Source organism: Hyperolius riggenbachi, chromosome 2 (assembly GCF_040937935.1).
Source record: "Hyperolius riggenbachi isolate aHypRig1 chromosome 2, aHypRig1.pri, whole genome shotgun sequence".
Classification (NCBI taxonomy): Eukaryota; Metazoa; Chordata; class Amphibia; order Anura; family Hyperoliidae; genus Hyperolius; species Hyperolius riggenbachi.
In genome coordinates, this window is record NC_090647.1 from 349,626,090 (window position 1) to 349,652,170 (window position 26,081).

Here is a 26,081-nt window from a genome sequence, read left to right on the forward strand (position 1 = left end):
AATCCCTAAGGTTTCGAGGCTGTCTCTGTGCAACTCTGAGCTTGAGCTCCCTCCATAGGTTTTCTATTGGATTAAGGTCCGGAGACTGACTAGGCCACTCCATGACCTTAATGTGCTTCTTCTTGAGCCACTCCTTTGTTGCCTTTGCTGTATGTTTTGGGTCATTGTCGTGCTGGAACACCCATCCACGACCCATTTTCAGTTTCCTGGCAGAGGGAAGGAGGTTGTCGTTCAGGATTTCACGATACATGGCTCCGTCCATTTTCCCGTTAATGCGATTAAGTTGTCCTGTGCCCTTAGCAGAAAAACACCCCCAAAGCAAAATGTTTCCACCCCCATGCTTGACGGTGGGGACGGTGTTTTGGGGGTCATAGGCAGCATTTTTCTTCCTCCAAACACAGCAAGTTGAGTTAATGCCAAAAAGCTCTATTTTGGTCTCATCAGACCACAGCACCTTCTCCCAGTCACTCACAGAATCATTCAGGTGTTTATTGGCAAACTTCAGATGGGCCTGCACATGTGCCTTCTTGAGCAGGGGGACCTTGCGAGCCCTGCAGGATTTTAATCCATTGCAGTGTAATGTGTTTCCAATGGTTTTCTTGGTGACTGTGGTCCCTGCTAATTTGAGGTCATTCACTAACTCCTCCCGTGTAGTTCTAGGATGCTTTTTCACCTTTCTCAGAACCATTGACACCCCACGAGGTGAGATCTTGCGTGGAGCCCCAGAGCAAGGTCGATTGATGGTCATTTTGTGCTCCTTCCATTTTCGAACAATCGCACCAACAGTTGTCACCTTCTCTCCCAGCTTCTTGCTAATGGTTTTGTAGCCCATTCCAGCCTTGTGCAGGTCTACAATTTTGTCTCTGACATCCTTGGACAGCTCTTTGGTCTTTCCCATGTTGGAGAGTTTGGAGTCTGCTTGATTGATTGATTCTGTGGACAGGTGTCTTTTATACAGGTGACTAGTTAAGACAGGTGTCCTTAACCACTTGCCGACCGCACGCTTATACCGTGCGTCGGCAAAGTGGCAGCTGCAGGACCAGCGACGCAGTACTGCGTCGCCGGCTGCAGCCTGATTAACGAGCGATCGCGCGGCTACAGCCGCGCGATCGCTACGTCACACTCTTCGGCCCCCATGTGACTTCAGCCCGCCGGCCAATCAGCAGCGCCGGCGGGCTGTAAAAATTCAAATTGGCCTATAGAATGAGTATAATACAGTTTGTTTACGTAACAAACTGTATTATACTGCCTGCCTCCCGCTGGTGGTCACACTTAGCGATCGACCACCAGCGAGGAGAGCAGGCACAGTAAGAGTGCACACACAGACACTTTAGGAGCCCCACAGACCCCCCGATCACCCGCAGCACCCATCAGACACCCCCCTGTACCCCCCTGCAGCCCGCAGATCAGACCTAACCACCCCCCATATCACCCATCAATAAATCCCTGTCACCACCTGTCACTTCTATCCATCAGAGCAGACCCCCAACTACCCCTTAGGGGTATCTGATCACCCCCACACCTCCAGATCTCCCCCCGACCCCCCCCCCCCCCCTGTATACTGAACCTATCTATCTCCCCTGCATCTGTCTATCTCCCCAGTGATCAGCTGCCAATCACCTATCAGTCACCTGTCAATCATCCCTTGTCACCACCTGTCACTGCCCCCCATTAGATCAGACCCCCAACTGCCCCTTAGGGGTATCTGATCACCCCCACCCCTTCAGATCTCCCCCCCCCCCCCGTATACTGCATCTATCTTCCCTGTAATTGCCCGCTGATCAGCTGTCAATCACCTATCCGTCACCTGTCAATCATCCCTTGTCACCACCTGCCACTGCCCCCCATCAGATCAGACCCCCAACTGCCCATTAGGGGCTTCTGATCACCCACCCACCCTTTCAGATCCCTCCGAGACACCCCCCCCTGATCACATCAGCAGTCCATTGTTTACATCTGTTTTTCCCTGTAAACACCCACTTATCACCCGTCAATAACCCATCTATCACCACCTGTCACTCCTATCCATCAGATTAGACCCCCAACTACCCCTTAGGGGTATCTGATCACCCCCCACCCCTTCCGATCCTCCCCACACCGTCCTAGTTCATTGATTGCGTATATTCTCCCCCCTGCCATTGTGTATCTTATCTCCTGTCTGTAAGGCTTGATTGTGCTTTGTTTGGCTACAATTGTCTCAATTGCACTGTGATTGGCATCGATTGTCGTGTGATTGGCTTCGATTGTCACGTAATTGGGCTTCGATTGTCGCGTGATTGGCTTCAATTGCCCGTAATTGGTTTTGATTGTGCCAATTGCCCACTGATTGGCTGTTTTGCCCTGTGATTAGCATTGATTGTCGTGTGATTGGCTTCAATTGTCACGTAATTGGTTTTTGATTGTCACGTTATTGGATTCAATTGGTCCGTGATTGGCTTTGATTGCGCCGATTGCTGTAGTTGTGTTGTAATTGTCTCGTGATTGTTTTTGATTATTTGTGATTGCTCTCTGATCCCCAACCCCCCCCCCCCCCCCCCCCTCACCATCACCATCACTATCACTATCCTAGTGATCTAAAAACTTTTTTAGTATCACTAGTGGTAACAAACAGTTAGGCCAGTTATCTAAGCAAAAGGGTTGTTAGTGTCAGTTAGTGCTCAGCCCACTGCACCACAGTCACTAATTAGCGTCATCACTGTCGCTAATCAGCATTGGTACTATATAGTATCTGTAAGTGATTATTAGTGATCACAGTCAGATCTATATTAGGGTCTCTAGGATCCACAAAAAAACGCAGTGTTTGCCCGATCAGACCTGATCGTTCGCCTGCACTGCGTTCAGCCCGCCCCACCGCAGTGACAGAAATTTCTTTTTTCTGATCACTGCAAAAAACACTGTACACAAGCTGTGGCACTGTAAACATCAGTTTTGATTTTTTTTATCTAAACTCAGTGACCACAGCTTTCTACCTCTCAAGTACTCCCTTTCGCTAGGTAGGTGCTCTTTTCCTGGGTAGTCTCAGAGGAATACCTCCTAAATTTAGCAGGCCACCATGGCAAAAAAGAGGTTTTCCAATGAAGACATCTACAGGTACATGGACCAGTCGGATGAGGATGATTGGGTCGACTTATTCGACGAATCTTCGGGTTCAGAGTACAGCAGTGGCTCTCAGACCGATAGTTCCGATGACGAGGTTGAGGTCCCGGCTAGAGCCAGGCGTACCACACCCCATGTCACTGGACTGCAGGTGGCGGAAGATCAGTCTCAAGGGCAGCAGAGTGGCGCTGATCTGATTTTTCTTGGTGAGGCATGCACCAGCAGCGCAGCATCTCCTGGGCCTATCAACACCAGTACTTCCGCAGAAGACCCTGATGAAGTGGCGGACACCATCCTGGAAGTAGAAACTGGTTCGGTGGTACGTAAATTAAGATCCGATCCGCAGCCACCAAGTAGACGGGCCCGTACTCCCATTGGTTTTCCAGAGGTGCTGGCAAACCCTGATTGGCATTCCCCTGATCCCGCCGCACCCATACTGCCCCCTTTCACCGCCCAGTCTGGAGTCCAGGTGGAGACAGTTGAACTAGGATCGGCCCTAGACTTTTTTGAACTGTTCCTCACCCAGGATCTCCTTGACTTAATTGTGGCTGAGACCAACCTATATGCCACACAATTTATAACCGCCCATCCGAAAAGCTGCCACGCCCAGCCTTTTCGGTGGAAACCACTCCAAGTTTCCGAACTTCAAATTTTTTTGGGCCTTCTCCTCAACATGGGTATTACTAAAAAATGTATTGCGCTCTTATTGGTCTACACGCCAAATACATAACATGCCCGTGTTCTCTGCTGCCATGTCCAGGACGCGATTTGAGATCATCCTGCGCTTCCTGCATTTCAATGACAACGACACCTGTCATGAAAGAGACCACCCAGCTTATGACCGGCTCCACAAAATTCGGCCCCTCATAGACCACCTGTCATCCACATTTGCAGATGCTTATACCCCTGAACAGAACATCTGTGTAGATGAGTCCCTCGTACATTTTACCGGGCGCCTTGGCATTAAACAGTACATCCCAAGCAAGCGCGCCCGGTATGGGGTGAAACTGTATAAGCTCTGTGATAGGGCCACAGGCTATACATCTCGTTTTAGGGTCTATGAGGGAAAAGACTCAAAATTGGAGCCGGTCGGATGTCCTGACTACCTGGGGAGCAGTGGAAAGATTGTGTGGGACTTGGTGTCACCCTTGTTCCAGAAGGGGTACCATCTTTATGTGGACAACTTTTACACAAGTGTGGCCCTCTTTCAGCACTTAAAGTTAGAAGGAATCCGATGCTGTGGCACCGTGCGGCCTAGTCGCCGGGGCTTCCCCCAACAGCTCGTTAACACCAGACTTCAACGGGGGGAGAGGGCCGCCTTGTGTACCGATGACTTGCTCTCGGTGAAATGGAAGGACAAGAGGGACGTTTACCTTCTGTCTACCATTCACACAGACACGACAGTACAAATTACACGGGCAACAGAGGTCATTGAAAAGCCCCTCGCCGTCCACAGCTATAATGCCAACATGGGAGGGGTGGACTTCAATGACCAGATGTTAGGGCCCTATTTAATTTCCCGGAAAACCAGACGCTGGTATAAGAAAGTGTCTGTGTATTTAATTCAATTGGCGATGTACAACAGCTTTGTTCTCTACAGTAAGGCTGGGAGAACTGGATCTTTCCTTCAATTCCAGGAAGACATTGTTTCGGCACTCCTCTATCCAGAAGGTGACAGAGCCCAACCCCCAAATGCAACTAGCCGGCTGCATGGAAGGCATTACGCCTACCCGATTCCCAGTACCCCAACTCAACGCAACCCCAGAAAAAGATGTCGTGTCTGCAGCAAGGCTGGAATAAGGCGTGACACCCCCGTTTACTGTCCCCGCTGTCCTGACCAGCCTGGCCTATGCCTAGGGGAGTGTTATGAGAGGTACCACGAGAAGGCACACTTTTAGAACCTAGGGAACTACAGACACAGCAGTAGGCACACAAGGGTCTCTCAGTGCTATTTCACACTGGCGCGATGCGTTAGGGCAAATTGCCTAGCAAAAGTCACACTTTGCGGTCCCCCCCTACGCCGGAAGTGCTTGACTTAACGCTAGTGCATGCCTACGTTACTGCGTGGCTTCTGCGGCAATTTGGGTCGGCCCGGAAGTCATGTTAGTCTACGGCGACGCAGTTAATTACTAGGCCGAATGCTACTCTTGTGGTATTCCCTGAAGATCTATTTTGGGCGAGACGGTGCGGCGGGCTCGACCGACCGGATAGGCCAGTATGCAGTGTGAACCCAAACATCAGGTTTTGAGAGATCCAAATACACTGGCCTGCCAGAAACCTCTCCTTTCACTTGGGACAGAATGCATAATGTACTTCGCCACATATCTGTGCGATTTGCACTTTGCACATTGACCCATGGGGGAGGAGAAGTTTATCCTCAGCTCGCAGGTAAAAAAAAACAAAAAAAAAACAGGTAAGCAAAAAAGTTAATATTTGGTTACCAATGTTATTGTTTGGTTTGAACATATTTAATAAAGTTTAAAAAGTTAATGTTATTGAAGTGCTTTGCTGCTTGCTTGCTTTTTTTTTTTTTTTCTTCTTCTCTCTTTTTTTCCAACCGACCAATCAGCTGCAGCACTGATGATGCATCCTGACAGAAGCATTGCGCTTCTGTCAGGTTACACAAAATCGGTGCATGCAGCGCTGTAGGACGAGATTTCTCCTCCACAGTAAAAAAGATACGTTTGCCGAGGCATATGGGCCAAGGTGTGGTGTTGGGGATTCATATGCTTTGGCAAGCACTTTGTATCAAAAAAGAACTCAAGCAATGATTTCTCCATTCACATCGATCAATGTGGATGAATAAATCAGGATTGCCTGGGCATACGAGCTGGTGGGTTTGGATTTTTGGGGTGGCAGCTCCTATGTCCAGGCGGACGCCTTCCCCTCCTTTTTGTTTTGTTTTTTTCGTTTTTCTTCTCTCTTTTTTCTATCCAGACCGACCGACCGACCGACCGACCGACCGACCAATCAGCTGCAGCACTGATGGTGCATCCTGACAGAAGCATTGCGCTTCTGTCAGGTTACACAAAATCGGTGCATGCAGCGCTGTAGGACGAGATTTCTCCTCCACAGTATAAAAGATACGTTTGCCGAGGCATATGGGCCAAGGTGTGGTGTTGGGGATTCATATGCTTTGGCAAGCACTTTGTATCAAAAAAGAACTCAAGCAATGATTTCTCTATTCACATCGATCAATGTGGATGAATAAATCAGGATTGCCTGGGCATACGAGCTGGTGGGTTTGGATTTTTGGGGTGGCAGCTCCTATGTCCAGGCGGACGCCTTCCCCTCCTTTTTGTTTTGTTTTTTTCGTTTTTCTTCTCTCTTTTTTCTATCCAGACCGACCGACCGACCAATCAGCTGCAGCACTGATGGTGCATCCTGACAGAAGCATTGCGCTTCTGTCAGGTTACACAAAATCAGTGCATGCAGCGCTGTAGGACGAGATTTCTCCTCCACAGTAAAAAAGATACGTTTGCCGAGGCATATGGGCCAAGGTGTGGTGTTGGGGATTCATATGCTTTGGCAAGCACTTTGTATCAAAAAAGAACTCAAGCAATGATTTCTCCATTCACATCGATCAATGTGGATGAATAAATCAGGATTGCCTGGGCATACGAGCTGGTGGGTTTGGATTTTTGGGGTGGCAGCTCCTATGTCCAGGCGGACGCCTTCCCCTCCTTTTTGTTTAGTTTTTTTCGTTTTTCTTCTCTCTTTTTTCTATCCAGACCGACCGACCGACCGACCGACCAATCAGCTGCAGCACTGATGGTGCATCCTGACAGAAGCATTGCGCTTCTGTCAGGTTACACAAAATCAGTGCATGCAGCGCTGTAGGACGAGATTTCTCCTCCACAGTAAAAAAGATACGTTTGCCGAGGCATATGGGCCAAGGTGTGGTGTTGGGGATTCATATGCTTTGGCAAGCACTTTGTATCAAAAAAGAACTCAAGCAATGATTTCTCCATTCACATCGATCAATGTGGATGAATAAATCAGGATTGCCTGGGCATACGAGCTGGTGGGTTTGGATTTTTGGGGTGGCAGCTCCTATGTCCAGGCGGACGCCTTCCCCTCCTTTTTGTTTAGTTTTTTTCGTTTTTCTTCTCTCTTTTTTCTATCCAGACCGACCGACCGACCGACCGACCAATCAGCTGCAGCACTGATGGTGCATCCTGACAGAAGCATTGCGCTTCTGTCAGGTTACACAAAATCGGTGCATGCAGCGCTGTAGGACGAGATTTCTCCTCCACAGTAAAAAAGATACGTTTGCCGAGGCATATGGGCCAAGGTGTGGTGTTGGGGATTCATATGCTTTGGCAAGCACTTTGTATCAAAAAAGAACTCAAGCAATGATTTCTCCATTCACATCGATCAATGTGGATGAATAAATCAGGATTGCCTGGGCATACGAGCTGGTGGGTTTGGATTTTTGGGGTGGCAGCTCCTATGTCTCTCTTTCTTTTCTTTTTGTTTCACATTTTTTGGCAGATATTTGTTCATCCACATTGATCGATGCGAATGAAGGGATGTTTGCCGTTCATTTTTCCTTTCAGCCCAGAATGCACTACCTGTATGCCCAATATAAGGAGTATAGCAGAAATACTGGCCATACATGTAATGATTGCAGAGGCCCTAAAATGCCAGGACAGACCCCACAAATGACCCCATTTTGGAAAGAGGACACCCCAAAGTATTCCGTGAGGTGCATGGTGAGTTCATAAAAGATTTTGTTTTTTGTCACAAGTTAGCATAAATTGTTGTTTTTTGTTTTTTTTCACAAAGTATCCTTTTCTGCTAACTTGTGACAAAAAAGATTTTTTTTTATAAACTCACCATGCCCCTCATGGAATACTTTGTGGTGTCTTATTTTTAAAATGGGGTCATTTGTGGGGTTTGTTAACTGTCCTGTCATGGGGGGGGGGGGCTAAATTGTGAGCACCCCTGTAAAGCCCAAAGGTAGTCATTGCACGTTGGGCCCCTTAGCGCAGTTAGGCTGCAAAAAAGTGCCACACGTGCTATCGCCGTACCCGGGAGAAGTAGACCAATGTGTTTTAGGGTGTATTTTTACACATACCCATGATGGGTAGAAGAAATCACTCTGTAAATGACAATTTTTTGATTTTTTTTACACACATTTGTCCATTTACAGAGATATTTCTCCCACCCAATATGGGTATGTGTAAAAATACACCCCAAAACACATTGTACTACTTCTCCCGAGTACGGCAATACCACATGTGTGGCACTTTTTTGCACCCTAACTGCGCTAAGGGGCCCAGAGTCCAATGAGTACCGTTAGCATTTCACAGGTCATTTTGAGAAATTTGGTTTCAAGACTACTCCTCACGGTTTAGGGCCCCTAAAATGCCAGAGCAGTATAGGAACCCCACAAATGACCCCATTTTAGAAAGAAGACACCCCAAGGTACTCAATTAGGAGTATGGTGAGTTCATAGAAGATTTTACTTTTTGTCACAAGTTAGCGGAAAATGATTGTTATTGGGTTTTTTTACCAAGTGTCATTTTCCGCTAACTTGTGACAAAAAATAAAATCTTCTATGAACTCACCATACTCCTAACGGAATACCTTGGGATGTCCTCTTTGTAAAATGGGGTCATTTGTGGGGTTCCTATACTGCTCTGGCATTTTAGGGGCCCTAAACCGTGAGGAGTAGTCTTGAAACCAAATTTCTCAAAATGACCTGTGAAATGGTAACGGTACTCATTGGACTCTGGGCCCCTTAGCGCAGTTAGGGTGCAAAAAAGTGCCACATATGTGGTATCGCTGTACTCGGGAGAAGTAGTACAATGTGTTTTGGGGTGTATTTTTACACATACCCATATTGGGTGGGAGAAATATCTCTGTAAATGGACAATTGTGTGTAAAGAAATCAAAAAATTGTCATTTACAGAGATATTTCTCCCACCCAATATGGGTATGTGTAAAAATACACCCCAAAACACATTGTACTACTTCTCCTGAGTACGGCGATACCACATGTGTGGCCCTTTTTTGCACCCTAACTGCGCTAAGGGGCCCAGAGTCCAATGAGTACCTTTAGCATTTCACAGGTCATTTTGAAACATTTGGTTTCAAGACTACTCCTCACGGTTTAGGGCCCCTAAAATGCCAGAGCAGTATAGGAACCCCACAAATGACCCCATTTTAGAAAGAAGACACCCCAAGGTACTCAATTAGGAGTATGGTGAGTTCATAGAAGATTTAGCTTTTTGTCACAAGTTAGCGGAAAATGATTTTTATTGGGTTTTTTTTACCAAGTGTCATTTTCCACTAACTTGTGACAAAAAAAAAATCTTCTATGAACTCACCATACTCCTAACGGAATACCTTAGGATGTCCTCTTTGTCAAATGGGGTCATTTGTGGGGTTCCTATACTGTCCTGGCATTTTAGGGGCCCTAAACCGTGAGGAGTAGTCTTGAAACCAAACTTCTCAAAATGACCTGTGAAATGCTAACGGTACTCATTGGACTCTGGGCCCCTTAGCGCAGTTAGGATGCAAAAAAGTGCCACACATGTGGTACCGCCGTACTCAGGAGAAGTAGTATTATGTGTTTTGGGGTGTATTTTTACACATACCCATATTGGGTGGGAGAAATATCTCTGTAAATTGACAATTGTGTGTAAAGAAATCAAAAAATTGTCATTTACAGAGGTATTTCTCCCACCCAATATGGGTATGTGTAAAAATACACCCCAAAACACATTGTACTACTTCTCCCGAGTACGCCGATACCACATGTGTGGCACTTTTTTGCACCCTAACTGCGCTAAGGGGCCCAGAGTCCAATGAGTACCTTTAGCATTTCACAGGTCATTTTGAAACATTTGGTTTCAAGACTACTCCTCACGGTTTAGGGCCCCTAAAATGCCAGAGCAGTATAGGAACCCCACAAATGACCCCATTTTACAAAGAGGACATCCCAAGGTATTCCGTTAGGAGTATGGTGAGTTCATAGAAGATTTTATTTTTTGCCACAAGTTAGCGGAAAATGACACTTGGTAAAAAAAAACAATAACAATCATTTTCCGCTAACTTGTGACAAAAAGTAAAATCTTCTATGAACTCACCATACTCCTAATTGAGTACCTTGGGGTGTCTTCTTTCTAAAATGGGGTCATTTGTGGGGTTCCTATACTGCCCTGGCATTTTAGGGGCCCTAAACCGTGAGGAGTAGTCTTGAAACCAAATTTCTCAAAATGACCTGTGAAATGCTAACGGTACTCATTGGACTCTGGGCCCCTTAGCGCAGTTAGGATGCAAAAAAGTGCCACACGTGGTACCGCCGTACTCAGGAGAAGTAGTATTATGTGTTTTGGGGTGTATTTTTACACATACCCATATTGGGTGGGAGAAATATCTCTGTAAATTGACAATTGTGTGTAAAGAAATCAAAAAATTGTCATTTACAGAGATATTTCTCCCACCCAATATGGGTATGTGTAAAAATACACCCCAAAACACATTGTACTACTTCTCCCGAGTACGGCGATACCACATGTGTGGCACTTTTTTGCACCCTAACTGCGCTAAGGGGCCCAGAGTCCAATGAGTACCTTTAGCATTTCACAGGTCATTTTGAAACATTTGGTTTCAAGACTACTCCTCACGGTTTAGGGCCCCTAAAATGCCAGAGCAGTATAGGAACCCCACAAATGACCCCATTTTACAAAGAGGACATCCCAAGGTATTCCGTTAGGAGTATGGTGAGTTCATAGAAGATTTTATTTTTTGTCACAAGTTAGCGGAAAATGACACTTGGTAAAAAAACTTAATAACAATCATTTTCCGCTAACTTGTGACAAAAAGTAAAATCTTCTATGAACTCACCATACTCCTAATTGAGTACCTTGGGGTGTCTTCTTTGTAAAATGGGGTCATTTGTGGGGTTCCTATACTGCCCTGGCATTTTAGGGGCCCTAAACCGTGAGGAGTAGTCTTGAAACCAAATGTCTCAAAATGACCTGTGAAATCCTAAAGGTACTCATTGGACTTTGGGCCCCTTAGCGCAGTTAGGGTGCAAAAAAGTGCCACACATGTGGTATCGCCGTACTCAGGAGAAGTAGTACAATGTGTTTTGGGGTGTATTTTTATACATACCCATGCTGAGTGGGAGAAATAACTCTGTAAATGGACAATTGTGTGTAAAAAAAATCAAAAAATTGTCATTTGCAGAGATATTTCTCCCACCCAGCATGGGTATGTGTAAAAATACACCCCAAAACACATTGTACTACTTCTCCCGAGTATAGCGATACCATATGTGTGAATGCCAGGGCAGTATAGGAACCCCACAAATGACCCCATTTTACAAAGAAGACACCCCAAGGTACTCAATTAGGAGTATGGTGAGTTCATAGAAGATTTTACTTTTTGTCACAAGTTAGCGGAAAATGATTGTTATTAAGTTTTTTTACCAAGTGTCATTTTCCGCTAACTTGTGACAAAAAATAAAATCTTCTATGAACTCACCATACTCCTAATTGAGTACCTTGGGGTGTCTTCTTTCTAAAATGGGGTCATTTGTGGGGTTCCTATACTGCCCTGGCATTTTAGGGGCCCTAAACCGTGAGGAGTAGTCTTGAAACCAAATTTCTCAAAATGACCTGTGAAATGCTAACGGTACTCATTGGACTCTGGGCCCCTTAGCGCAGTTAGGATGCAAAAAAGTGCCACACGTGGTACCGCCGTACTCAGGAGAAGTAGTATTATGTGTTTTGGGGTGTATTTTTACACATACCCATATTGGGTGGGAGAAATATCTCTGTAAATTGACAATTGTGTGTAAAGAAATCAAAAAATTGTCATTTACAGAGATATTTCTCCCACCCAATATGGGTATGTGTAAAAATACACCCCAAAACACATTGTACTACTTCTCCCGAGTACGGCGATACCACATGTGTGGCACTTTTTTGCACCCTAACTGCGCTAAGGGGCCCAGAGTCCAATGAGTACCTTTAGCATTTCACAGGTCATTTTGAAACATTTGGTTTCAAGACTACTCCTCACGGTTTAGGGCCCCTAAAATGCCAGAGCAGTATAGGAACCCCACAAATGACCCCATTTTACAAAGAGGACATCCCAAGGTATTCCGTTAGGAGTATGGTGAGTTCATAGAAGATTTTATTTTTTGTCACAAGTTAGCGGAAAATGACACTTGGTAAAAAAACTTAATAACAATCATTTTCCGCTAACTTGTGACAAAAAGTAAAATCTTCTATGAACTCACCATACTCCTAATTGAGTACCTTGGGGTGTCTTCTTTGTAAAATGGGGTCATTTGTGGGGTTCCTATACTGCCCTGGCATTTTAGGGGCCCTAAACCGTGAGGAGTAGTCTTGAAACCAAATGTCTCAAAATGACCTGTGGAATCCTAAAGGTACTCATTGGACTTTGGGCCCCTTAGCGCAGTTAGGGTGCAAAAAAGTGCCACACATGTGGTATCGCCGTACTCAGGAGAAGTAGTACAATGTGTTTTGGGGTGTATTTTTATACATACCCATGCTGAGTGGGAGAAATAACTCTGTAAATGGACAATTGTGTGTAAAAAAAATCAAAAAATTGTCATTTGCAGAGATATTTCTCCCACCCAGCATGGGTATGTGTAAAAATACACCCCAAAACACATTGTACTACTTCTCCCGAGTATAGCGATACCATATGTGTGACACTTTTTTGCAGCCAAACTGCGCTAAGAGGCCCACAGTGCAATGACTACTTTTAGGCTTTACAGGGGTGCTTACAATTCCGCACCCCCCAAAATGCCAGGACAGTAAACACACCCCATAAATGACCCCATTTTGAAAAATAGACACTTCAAGGTATTCATTGAGGGGCATGTTGAGTCCATGGCAGATTTCATTTTTTTTTGTTACAAGTTAGCAGAAATGGAAACCTTTTTTTTTTTTTTTTTTTTTGTGACAAACTGTCATTTTCCGCTAACTTGTGACAAAAAATAAAATCTTCTATGAACTCACTATGCCTCTCAGTGAATACTTTGGGATGTCTTCTTTCCAAAATGGGGTTATTTGTGGGGTATTTATACTATCCTGGAATTTTAGCACCTCATGAAACATGACAGGTAGTCAGGAAAGTCAGAGATGCTTAAAAATGGGAAAATTCACTTTTTGCACCATAGTTTGTAAACGCTATAACTTTTACCCAAACCAATAAATATACACTGAATGGGTTTTTTTTCATCAAAAACATGTTTGTCCACATTTTTCGCGCTGCATGTATACAGAAATTTTACTTTATTTGAAAAATGTCAGCACAGAAAGTTAAAAAAATCATTTTTTTGCCAAAATTCATGTCTTTTTTGATGAATATAATAAAAAGTAAAACTCGCAGCAGCAATCAAATAGCATCAAAAGAAAGCTGTATTAGTGAGAAGAAAAGGAGCCAAAATTCATTTAGGTGGTAGGTTGTATGAGCGAGCAATAAACCGTTAAAGCTGCAGTGGTCTGAATGGAAAAAACAGCGCTGGTCCTTAAGGGGGGGTAAAGGCTGAGTCCTCAAGTGGTTAATGAGGGTGACTAATTGAGTAGAAGTGTCTAACCACTCTGTGGGAGCCAGAACTCTTAATGGTTGGTAGGGGTTTAAAAACTTATTTCACTCAATGAAATGCAAATCAGTTGCTATCTTTTATTTAAGGTTATTTTTTCGATTTTCCTTTTGATGTGCTATCTGCCACTGTTAAAATAAACCTACCATTGAAATGATACTGTTCTGAGACTTCATTTCTTTGTCATTGGACAAACTTACAAAATCAGTGAGGGGTCAAATAATTATTTCCTCCACTGTATCTGAAGCTGGCATCAGCAGTATCTCACTGTTCAGCAGAGCCGGATTAAGGCAAAATGGTGCCCTAAGCAAAGTAGCAGATCTGGGCCCCCTCCCTGCAGGGAGGGAGGAAAAGAGGAGAGAAATGCGGCTGTGGCAGCATAAAGTTTGCCCAGCCCTGGTCTAGAGGCCTTCCTTCAGGACAAGTTCATCACCACATATTTTATCAATTGCATCATAGCCATAACTGTTGAGGTGTACAAAGGTGAAGAGTACAAAGAGGTGTGTATAGCCTACAGTCAAGCATGTTGGTGGGAGTGTCATGGTTTGAGGCTGCATGACTGCGGCCAGCACTGGGGAGCTACAGTTCATTGAGGAAACCATAAAATGCCAACATGTTCTGTGACATATTGAAGCAGAGCACCATCTACTTGTTTTCAGACACTGGGCTGAAGGGCAGTTTTCCAACATTATAACGGCCTCAAACTCACCTCCAAGACATCAATTGCAGGAGGTCCTTAAACCAAAGGTACAATGGTTGGGCAGGAGTAGAGTTGGGCCGAACCTCCGATTTTAGGTTCGCGAACCTGGTTCGCGAACTTCCGCGGAAGGTTCGGTTCGCGTTAAAGTTCGCGAACCGCAATAGACTTCAATGGGGATGCGAACTTTGAAAAAAAACAATAATTATGCTGGCCACAAAAGTGATGGAAAAGATGTTTCAAGGGGTCTAACACCTGGAAGGGGGCATGGCGGAGTGGGATACATGCCAAAAGTCCCGGGGAAAAATCTGGATTTGACGCAAAGCAGCGTTTTAAGGGCAGAAATCACATTGAATGCTAAATGACAGGCCTAAAGCGCTTTCAAACATCTTGCATGTGTATACATCAATCAGGTAGTGTAATTAAGGTACTGCTTCACACTGACACACCAAACTCACCGTGTAACGCACCGCAAACAGCTGTTTGTGTAGTGACGGCCGTGCTGGACTGGTGCGCACCATGGCGAGAGTGCAGGTTTTGGTGGCTTTACAGCCCATATGGTCGCCTGGCTGATGTAGCTGAATGACAGAACAGTGACTGTCCAGCTGATCAAATTTGGTCTGACCACAATGAGGCAACGACCTTATTATCGTGGGTGTGCCCCCCGAGACACTCATCTAGGCGCCGGTCATTGCTTCATTGTGATACGCAAGCCCCTTCACCACGGCAAGGTAATGATCACGAAGGGGAATGGGCGCATGTACATGCCTTTTCTTTTGTTGTTGCAGCTGCCCGCAGTGCAGCCAGAAAAATTAGGCAGTCATGTTCACGCACCAGAAAAATTATTACAGCGGCCGCTGCTAGCAGCGGCCTAAAAAATTCAGCAATCCGCCTGGAGTCCCGGACCCTGTTGGTGGTGGCGGAGAAGGTAGTCAAGCGGCCTGCGGGCAGACATGCTGTGTGGAGGGACTGGGAGCGACTTAGTCTTCTTGGGGCAGGCCAGGCAGCCAGTCACACGGCGTGCAGGCAGAGATGCTGCGAGTGCGGGGACTGACTTAGTCTTGGGGCGGGCAGCAGCCCTCCGGGATCCATGCCTCATTCATTTTGATAAAGGTGAGGTACTTAACACTTTTGTGACTTAGGCGACTTCTCTTCTCTGTGACAATGCCTCCAGCTGCGCTGAAGGTCCTTTCTGACAGGACGCTTGCGGCAGGGCAGGAGAGAAGTTGGATGGCAAATTGGGACAGCTCTGGCCACAGGTCAAGCCTGCGCACCCAGTAGTTCAAGGGTTCCTCATCGCTGTTCACAGCAGTGTCTACATCCACACTTAAGGCCAGGTAGTCGGCTACCTGCCGTTCCAGGCGTTGGTGGTGGGTGGATCCGGAAGGGCTACGGCGAGGCGTTGGACTAAAGAACGTCCGCATGTCCGACATCACCATGAGATCGCTGGAGCGTCCTGTCTTTGACTGCGTGGACACGGGAGGAGGATTAGTGGCAGTGGTACCTTGCTGGCGTTGTGCCGTCACATCACCCTTAAAGGCATTGTAAAGCATAGTTGACAGCTGGTTCTGCATGTGCTGCATCCTTTCCACCTTCCGGTGAGTTGGTAACAGGTCCGCCACTTTGTGCCTGTACCGAGGGTCTAGTAGTGTGGCCACCCAGTACAGCTCATTCCCCTTGAGGTTTTTTATACGGGGGTCCCTCAACAGGCAGGACAGCATAAAAGACGACATCTGCACAAAGTCGGATCCAGTACCCTCCATCTCCTCTTGCTCTTCCTCAGTGACGTCAGGTAAGTCAACCTCCTCCCCCCAGCCGCGAACAATACCACGGGAAGGTTGAGCAGCACAAGCCCCTTGCGATGCCTGCTGAGGTTGTTCTCCTGCCGCTGTCCCCTCCTCCTCCTCCTCCTCCCCCAAAGAAACACCTTGCTCATCATCCTCTGAGTCTGACTCGTCTTCTGCACACGACTTCTCTTCTTCCTCCTCCTCCCCCCTCTGTGCTGCCGCAGGTGTTGAGGAAACAGCTGGGTCTGATGAAAATTGGTCCCATGCCTGTTCCTGCCGTAACGGTTCCTGGTCACGCTCATTCACAGCTTCATCCGCCACTCTACGCACAGCACGCTCCAAGAAGTAAGCGCAGGGAATTAAGTCGCTGATGGTGCCCTCACTGCAGCTCACCAGGTTGGTCACCTCCTCAAACGGCCGCATGAGCCTGCATGCATTTTCCATCAGTGTCCAGTTGTCGGGCCAGAACATCCCCATCTTCCCAGACTGTTTCATTCTACTGTAGTTGTAGAGGTAGTGGGTCACGGCTTTCTTCTGTTCTAGCAGACGGGAGAACATGAGCAGGGTCGAGTTCCAGCGAGTCGGGCTATCGCAAATGAGGCGTCTCACCAGCATGTTGTTTTTGCGCTGAATTTCCGCAAAGCGTGCCATGGCTGTGTAAGACCGCCTCAAATGCCCACAGAACTTCCTGGCCTGCTTCAGGACATTCGCTAAGCCAGGGTACTTTGCCACAAATCTTTGAACCACTAGATTCATGACATGTGCCATGCAGGGTATGTGTGTCAGCTTCCCCATATGCAAAGCGGCAAGCAGATTACTGCCGTTGTCGCACACCACGTTGCCTATCTCCAGGTGGTGCGGGGTCAGCCACTCATCCACCTGTTTCTTAAGAGCAGCCAGGAGAGCTGCTCCAGTGTGACTCTCCGCTTTGAGACAAGACATGTCTAAGATGGCGTGACACCGTCTTACCTGGCATGCAGCATAGGCCCTGCGGAGCTGGGGCTGTGTAGCTGGAGAGGAGAACTGCCACTCAGCCAAGGAGGAGGAGGACAGCGAAGAGCATGTAGCAGGAGGAGAGGAGGTGGCAGGAGGCCTGCCTGCAAGCCGTGGAGGTGTCACAATTTGGTCCGCTGCGCCCTGCTTGCCATCGTTCACCACCAGGTTCACCCAATGGGCTGTGTAGGTAATGTAGCGGCCCTGCCCGTGCTTGGCAGACCAGGCATCCGTGGTCAGGTGTACCCTTGACCCAACGCTCTTCGCAAGAGATGACACCACTTGCCTCTCAACTTCACGGTGCAGTTGGGGTATGGCCTTTCTCGAAAAATAAGTGCGGCCTGGCATCTTCCACTGCGGTGTTCCGATGGCCACAAATTTACGGAAGGCCTCAGAGTCCACCAGCCGGTATGGTAACAGCTGCCGAGCTAACAGTTCCGCCACGCCAGCTGTCAGACGCCAGGCAAGGGGGTGACTGGCCGAAATTGGCTTCTTCCGCTCAAACATTTCCTTCACGGACACCTGACTGCTGCTGTGGGCAGAGGAGCAGGAACCGCTCAAGGGCAGAGGCGGAGTGGAGGAGGGTGCCTGTGAAGGTGGAAGGGAGAAAGCGGCAGAAGCAGATAATGCACCTGATGGAGGAGGAAGAGGAGAAGGAGGGTGGCTTTGCTTTTGTGTGCTGCTGCTGCTTTTGCTCAGGTGGCCATCCCATTGCTGTTTGTGCCTTTTCTCCAGGTGCCTTCGTAAGGCACTTGTCCCTACGTGAGTGTTGGCCTTTCCACGGCTCAATTTTTGTTGGCAGAGCGAACAGATGGCTTTGGTCCGATCTGAGGCACACACATTAAAAAATTTCCACACCGCTGAGCCACCCTGGGATGTGGGCACTATGGGGACCTCAGCAGCTGATGCTGAAGGGCAAGTTGGCTGGCTGTACATAGGTGGCGATACATGGTGCCGGACTCTGCCACCAGCTGTTTCTGACGAAGAGCTGCCCCAGCTTCTTTCAGCAACTTCTCTCCTCCTACTACTCTCTGACTCCCCCTCTGAACTGTCCCCCTCTTCATCTCCTCTATTGGGAACATACAGAGGATCCCTATTACCGTCATCATCGTAGTCATCCTGCCCAGCTTCGCTTGCCTCAGACAAATCCAAACTTGCACCATCAGTAGGTCCTTCATCCTCCTGACACGTTACATCCATAGTGTTGCCGCGTAACTCAGACATATGAGCTGGTGAAAATTCATCTGGCTGTAACACAATGGCTGTGCATCAGTGATTTCACCACTAAATAATTCTTGCGAAGTGTCAAATGCAGCGGAAGTGGTGCTAGTACGACACCAAAAGAAAGCAAGAGACGGCACACAAATGGCTGCAATATTCTGCTGTATTAGGAATAAGGTACACTACATGTTACGGATATAAAATCCTTCCTCAGGTGTATAACAGCAAATAAAAGTACAAACAGTGTTATATACATTCAGGGTAAGCCACCACACCCACTGTGGCTAACTCCACCCGTTGCAATTAACCCACTGTAGGCTGGAGACCGAGAGGGAAACCACCAGGCGGCAGAGGCAGACCAAAGGGGAGGCCTAGAAACTGGGACACCGCAGATTCCATGACGGATTCCGACTCGCAGCAGGATTTTCAAGAGGCCCGCGTCCCCATCACAGGGGGCGCGTCAGGCGGGGCAGGACAACGCGGCGGCAGCTCAGGTCCCAGCAGGAGGAACCAACAACAGCAGAGGGACTTTTACGACCTGCGGAAGAGAAATTGAGTGAGGTGAGCAACATTATTAATATCTCTTCCCACGAACTTGACCCTGCTGAACTGTCTGTTTTAGAGAAAGGTTTAGGATTTGTACCTACCCATGGGGACTCATTGTTTGACTGGGAGGTTGATCTGTTTAAATTTACTAGAAGGCTCAGACTTAAGGCACATTTTAAAGATGTGTGCAGTGACAATACAGCTGAGAGTAGAATATCTAGGTACCTACAGAGATCCAACTGGACGCCTGATGAGCAGTTTCCAGCCATTGATCTTTTTGAGAAGATCGTTAAGAGGGAGATCAAACAAAAGTGGGACAGTAGCAGATATATACACTCCAACCTCACCTATGTTCAAAAGCAGGCCTTGAAAAGATTAAGCGATAACCCCAAAATAATCATCACTAAAGCGGATAAGGGGGGAGCCACTGTGGTTCAGGATGTACAAGACTACCTACGTGAAGGGTTCGGCCAAGTGCAGAACGAATCACATTACGTGAAATGTGATGGAGATCCTACAACCATAATTAAAGGAAAAGTTGATTTGTTGTTAAGTTCTGCCGTTGAAGATGGCGTAATTGACAGCAGTACAGCAAGGGGTCTTACAGTGGATCACCCAGTTATCCCTCTATTATATCTGTTACCTAAGGTTCACAAGCAGCTGCATGACCCTCCTGGACGTCCCATTGTGGCCAGTAGGGGGTCAGTCCTATATCCACTGGCGGGGTTTCTTGATACCTACTTGCAACCGATCGTGGCATCTTTCCCACATTGCCTTAAGGACACCACAGATCTGCTGGTTAGGCTAGATAGAATGGTCGAGGTACCTAAAGATTTATTGTTTTGCAGCCTAGACATACAAAGTCTTTTTACAGCGATCCCACAGGATGAGGTTATAACTGTCATTGAAGATAGGCTGCTGGAGACCAGCCTGTCTAATGGTTTAGTATATTTTTTATTGGACATTCTTGAGTTGACACTTAAGTCCAATTATTTCAGATTTCATGATGACATGTATCTGCAGAGACAGGGAGCAAGCATGGGATCGCCTGCAGCACCTTCGATAGCTAATATTTTTGTGGAATCGCTTGAGCAGTCTATGTTTTTAAAGAATCCTGTGTATGGAAAGCATATTGTGCAATATTTTCGTTTTGTTGATGATATTTTGTTTCTGTGGAAGGGCCCTGAGGAATTGCTCCGTAAGATGGTGGGCGAAGCTAACCAGGCGCATCCCACTATTAAATTCACAGTGGAGACACCTGCTGAGAGTGTGAACTTTTTGGATGTCTCCATTAAGGCATCAGAAGGTCGGCTGGTAACTAAACTATACCGTAAGCCCACTGATCGCAACAATTTGTTGCGGTATGATAGCCATCATCACGGTCATGTGGTTAGGGCCATTCCAAGGGGGCAATTCCTCAGGGCAAGACGCATTTGCACTAACAATGAAGACTACTGTCGGGCTAGTCATTCGATAGGTCTCAAGTTCACACAGAAGGGGTACGATAGTGCAAGAATCGAAAAGGTCAAACAAGAAGTTTTGGCTATAGACAGGTCCACCTTACTGCAGAGTTCCACTAGAAGGAAGGGGACTAAGGGGATTCCTTTTGTCACTAGTTTGGGCAAGAACACCGAATTGATTAAACAGTCCATCCGTAGGTTTTGGCCCCTGTTGAGTGCAGATAAGGAGTTAGGACCTCTCTTTAAAGAGGAGCCCGTGTTTGCCATTAGGAGGGGCAAAACAATTCAAGATAGTGTGAGACACACAGACACGGCCACGACAGTGAGTGAGGTGAGCATGGGTAAAGCGGGGACGTACCCGTGCCTCAATTGCAATGTATGCAATGGCATTATTAAAGGAGAAGCCGTCTGTCACCCCCATACAGGACGTAGGATAAGGATTAGGGGGAGACACTATTGTTCTACACCCTGGGTGGTCTACGGGCTCAAATGCCCTTGTGGGCTAATGTATGTGGGTGAGACCACGAGGCCGGTCAGGACGAGAATACAGGAACACAAGAGAGCCATTACCAGATATGCGGAGGGTGAACGCAAAAGTTATGACACCTCAGTTGCGAGGCACTTTGACGCTATGAGGCATGGTGCGGCGCAGCTGAGGTGGTGCGTTCTGGAAGCCATGAATCCATCCAGCAGGGGAGGAGACATGGAAAAAAGATTGAAACAAAAGGAATCAAGGTGGATCCACATGCTTGATGTGGTGGCCCCGAGAGGCATGAACGAGAGGTTACCTCTCAAATGTTTTTTATAATGCTAAAATCATGTTGCTATGTGCAGAGTCTGGTTCCAATAGGATGTGCGTTGTTCTTAATGTTAGAGATATCTATACATGTTGTTGATTGTATGTCCTTTTTTTAGGTGGTTAGTGGCAGTCCACAGCAGGAAGTGCCTGGAACACGGTCAGTCTTGTTTTGTTATTTATTGGTAGCCAGTTTGGAGTGCCATATGACCGTGAAGATGTGGTGTATTGGTGGACATTGTTTATTGATGGATATTAAACTACAATGGGTTAATTGCAACGGGTGGAGTTAGCCACAGTGGGTGTGGTGGCTTACCCTGAATGTATATAACACTGTTTGTACTTTTATTTGCTGTTATACACCTGAGGAAGGATTTTATATCCGTAACATGTAGTGTACCTTATTCCTAATACAGCAGAATATTGCAGCCATTTGTGTGCCGTCTCTTGCTTTCTTTTGGTGTCGCCCTGAAGCCGTGGGAGCAATCCGGCTGAGACAAGGCACCGGCCAGATTTTAGGTCCAGTCGACCTAGCACACAGTTCTCCACGCATCTACTATCGGTGGATTAGAAGTGGTGCTAGTAGTAGCGCTGGTGGCTGAGCAAGATGAGGTGTTCTGTGTCGCTAAATACTCAACCACGTCCTGACAATCTTGGGAGGTGATGGGACGTGCCTTCTTCCGAGCACTGTACTGTGGGCCAGGTCCACACGAAATTACATTTACACGACCTCGCGCAGACCTGCCGGGTGGCCTTCCTCTGGCTCTGGCACTACCTCTTCCTCTACCTGTTTTCTCCATATCGGGTATGCACGGAGTGGTATATCACACTGCGTGCACTCACGTAGGTAGGTGGGTTCACTTAACTGCACAGGTATGCACACTGATGCGGTGGGTTCACTGAACAGAACAGGTATACAGTGGCGGGTTCACAGAACAGAACAGGTATGCAGTGGCAGGTTCACTGAACACAACAGGTATGCAGTGGCAGGTTCACTAAACAGAACAGGTATACAGTGGCGGGTCCACTGAACAGAACAGGTATGCAGTGGCGGGTTCACTAAACAGAACAGGTATACAGTGGCGGGTTCACAGAACAGGTATGCAGTGGCAGGTTCACTGAACACAACAGGTATGCAGTGGCGGGTTCACTGAACACAACAGGTATGCAGTGGCGGGTTCACTGAACAGGGATACAGTGGCGGGTCCACTGAACAGAACAGGTATGCAGTGGCGGGTTCACTAAACAGAACAGGTATACAGTGGCGGGTTCACTGAACAGGTATACAGTGGCGGGTCCACTGAACAGAACAGGTATGCAGTGGCGGGTTCACTGAACAGGTATACAGTGGCGGGTCCACTGAACAGAACAGGTATGCAGTGGCGGGTTCACTAAACAGAACAGGTATACAGTGGCGGGTTCACAGAACAGGTATGCAGTGGCAGGTTCACTGAACACAACAGGTATGCAGTGGCGGGTTCACTGAACAGGTATACAGTGGCGGGTCCACTGAACAGAACAGGTATGCAGTGGCGGGTTCACTAAACAGAACAGGTATACAGTGGCGGGTCCACTGAACAGAACAGGTATGCAGTGGTGGGTTCACTAAACAGAACAGGTATACAGTGGCGGGTTCACTAAACAGAACAGGTATACAGTGGCGGGTCCACTGAACAGAACAGGTATGCAGTGGCGGGTTCACTAAACAGAACAGGTATACAGTGGCGGGTTCACTAAACAGAACAGGTATACAGTGGCGGGTTCACAGAACAGGTATGCAGTGGCAGGTTTACTGAACACAACAGGTATGCAGTGGCGGGTTCACTGAACACAACAGGTATGCAGTGGCGGGTTCACTGAACAGGTATACAGTGGCGGGTCCACTGAACAGAACAGGTATGCAGTGGCGGGTTCACTAAACAGAACAGGTATACAGTGGCGGGTTCACTAAACAGAACAGGTATACAGTGGCAGGTTCACAGAACAGGTATGCAGTGGCAGGTTCACTGAACACAACAGGTATGCAGTGGCGGGTTCACTGAACAGGTATACAGTGGCGGGTCCACTGAACAGAACAGGTATGCAGTGGCGGGTTCACTAAACAGAACAGGTATACAGTGGCGGGTTCACAGAACAGGTATGCAGTGGCAGGTTCACTGAACACAACAGGTATGCAGTGGCGGGTTCACTGAACAGGTATACAGTGGCGGGTCCACTGAACAGAACAGGTATGCAGTGGCGGGTTCACTGAACAGGTATACAGTGGCCGGTCCACTGAACAGAACAGGTATGCAGTGGCGGGTTCACTGAACAGGTATACAGTGGCGGGTCCACTGAACAGAACAGGTATGCAGTGGCGGGTTCACTGAACAGGTATACAGTGGCGGGTCCACTGAACAGAACAGGTATGCAGTGGCGGGTTCACTGAACAGGTATGCAGTGGTGGGTTCACAGAACAGGTATGTAGTGGTGGGTTCACAGCACAGGTATGCAGTGGTGGGTTCAATGAACAGGTATACAGTGGCGGGTCCACTGAACAGAACAGGTATGCAGTGGCAGGTTCACTGAACAGGTATGCAGTGGTGGGTTCACAGCACAGGTATGCAGTGGTGGGTTCACAGAACAGGTATGCAGTGGTGGGGTCACAGCACAGGTGTGCAGTGGTGGGTTCAATGAACAGGTATACAGTGGCGGGTCCACTGAACAGAACAGGTATGCAGTGGCAGGTTCACTGAACAGGTATGCAGTGGTGGGTTCACAGCACAGGTATGCAGTGGTGGGTTCACTGAACAGGTATGCAGTGGTGGGTTCACAGCACAGGTATGCAGTGGTGGGTTCACAGCACAGGTATGCAGTGGTGGGTTCACAGCACAGGTATGCAGTGGTGGGTTCACAGCACAGGTATGCAGTGGTGGGTTCACAGCACAGGTATGCAGTGGTGGGTTCACAGAACAGGTATGCAGCTAGACAGGAACAAGTTAAGCCTAACTAATCTTTCCCTGAGAGACAGTCTGCAGCAGCTCGCCCTACTCTCACTAACGCAGGCAGCACACGAGTGACCGTAATGGCCGCCGCTGCCTGCCTTATATCAGGGGGGGTGGGGCTCCAGGGGCTAGTGTAGCCTAATTGGCTACACTGGGCCTGCTGACTGTGATGTAGAGGGTCAAAGTTGACCCTCCATGTGCATTATGGGGCGAACCGAACTTCCGCAAAGGTTCGCCTGCGGGACGCGAACGCGAACCACCGAAGTTCGCGTGGAACCGTTCGCAGGCAAACCGTTCGGCCCAACTCTAGGCAGGAGATGCCTAAGATGGATAAAAGGTTTTAAAATATATAAAAGTATGTAAAAGGGTATAAGAATTTGCTTACCTAGTGAACAAGATCTAAAAACTTTATTTGCAAATGCAACAAGCTAGAGGCTGTCAGAGCTCCTCAATACTGTGGTACAGGCACAGTTTTAATGTGAAAAAAAAAGAAAAAAAAAAAAAAGTGCTGAGACCCATGAAACACATTGGCGCTAGTGCAAATGTTTTTATTCCTGAATACCAGTCTAGATATTGTTCAACAGGTAAGCACATTTTCACTTTTTACATATTTTAAAACATCTTATCTATCTTGGGTGCCTCCTACCCAACCATCATATCAATACTATTCTCCTTTGGAGGGACGAGACCAGTTTTTTTCCTAGAGAGAGTGACTACTCCATAACTAAGTGCAGGATGGGTGTTGTTCCCCAAATGCACTAAAAGTGGTTGCCTTATTGCAACCCGGGTTTGCGAGTACTTCTATTATCAATTCGTAATTATCTACTTGCAAAAGTATACTACACTATATTGGGCTCCTGCCCTTGTGTCTACCCTTTTCCCCCCTCAAGGTCCACTTGATCCACCCCATATGTCAAACCAAAGGTGGAGGAGCGCAAGATCTGTAACATCCACCAGATTCGTCATGGAGGAGTGGAAGAGGCTTCCAATGGCAACCTGTGAAGCTCTAGTGAACTCCATGCCCAAGAGAGCAATACTGGAAAATAATACTGAGCACACAAAATATTGACATTTTAGGCACAATTTTGACATTCTCGACTTAGGGATGTACTCACTTTTGTTGCTAACAATTTAGACATCAACCACTTAAGCCCGAAGGGTTGAAATTTTTTTACATCCGAGCAACTTTCACCCCCCATTCATTTGCCAATAACTTTATCACTACTCATCACAATTAATTGATCTATATCTTGTTTTTTCCGCCACCAATTAGGCTTTCTGTGGGTGGTACATTTTGCTAAGAGCCACTTTACTGTAAATGCATTTTAACAGGAAGAATAAGAAAAAAATGGAAAAAAATTATTATTTCTCAGTTTTCAGCCATTATAGTTTTAAAATAATACATGCCTCCATAATTAAAACTCACGTATTGTATTTGCCCATATACCCCGGGTATTTCACCGTTAAAATTATATCCCTATCACAATGTATGGCGACAATATTTTATTTGGAAATAAAGGTGCATTTTTTCCATTTTGCGTCCATCACTGTTTAGAAGCCCATAATTTATTAAATCATATTGATATACTCCTTTGACATGCATATTTAAAAAGTTCAGACCCTTAGGTAACTATTTATGGTTTTTTGTTTTTTTATTATTGTAATTTTTTTTTTTTTTTTTTAATTTAAACTTGTATGTGGGTATTTTTTGGTGTGGGAGGTAAACAGGTTTTTTTTTAATATATTTATATGTTTATTTTTAAAACTTTTTTTTCTTTGGGTGTAATTTGCTATTTGGCCACAAGATGGCCAGAATCAAAAAGTCCTGGGAGCGATCGATCTCGCTCCCAGGCAGAAGAAAGGAGACCAGAGCTCAGAAAAGCCGCAGCGTCTGAAAAGACGCTGTC

At 46.9% G+C, this 26,081-nt stretch overlaps 1 protein-coding gene across 4 annotated transcripts in view; it reads left to right on the top strand.

The window, feature by feature from the left end:
• Nucleotides 1-26,081, top strand: part of LOC137546767 (Krueppel-like factor 15) — a 118,162-nt gene that overhangs the window by 11,902 nt on the left and 80,179 nt on the right. The window contains exons 2-3 of one of the 4 annotated variants that reach the window (XM_068269561.1): nucleotides 18,706-18,949; nucleotides 21,310-21,350. The exons of 2 other annotated variants lie outside the window; for them this stretch is intronic. The gene's annotated coding sequence lies outside the window, so the exon portion shown is untranslated. The remainder of the gene's footprint in view (nucleotides 1-18,705; nucleotides 18,950-21,309; nucleotides 21,351-26,081) is intronic. One more of the 4 variants, XM_068269563.1, reaches the window with a different exon arrangement.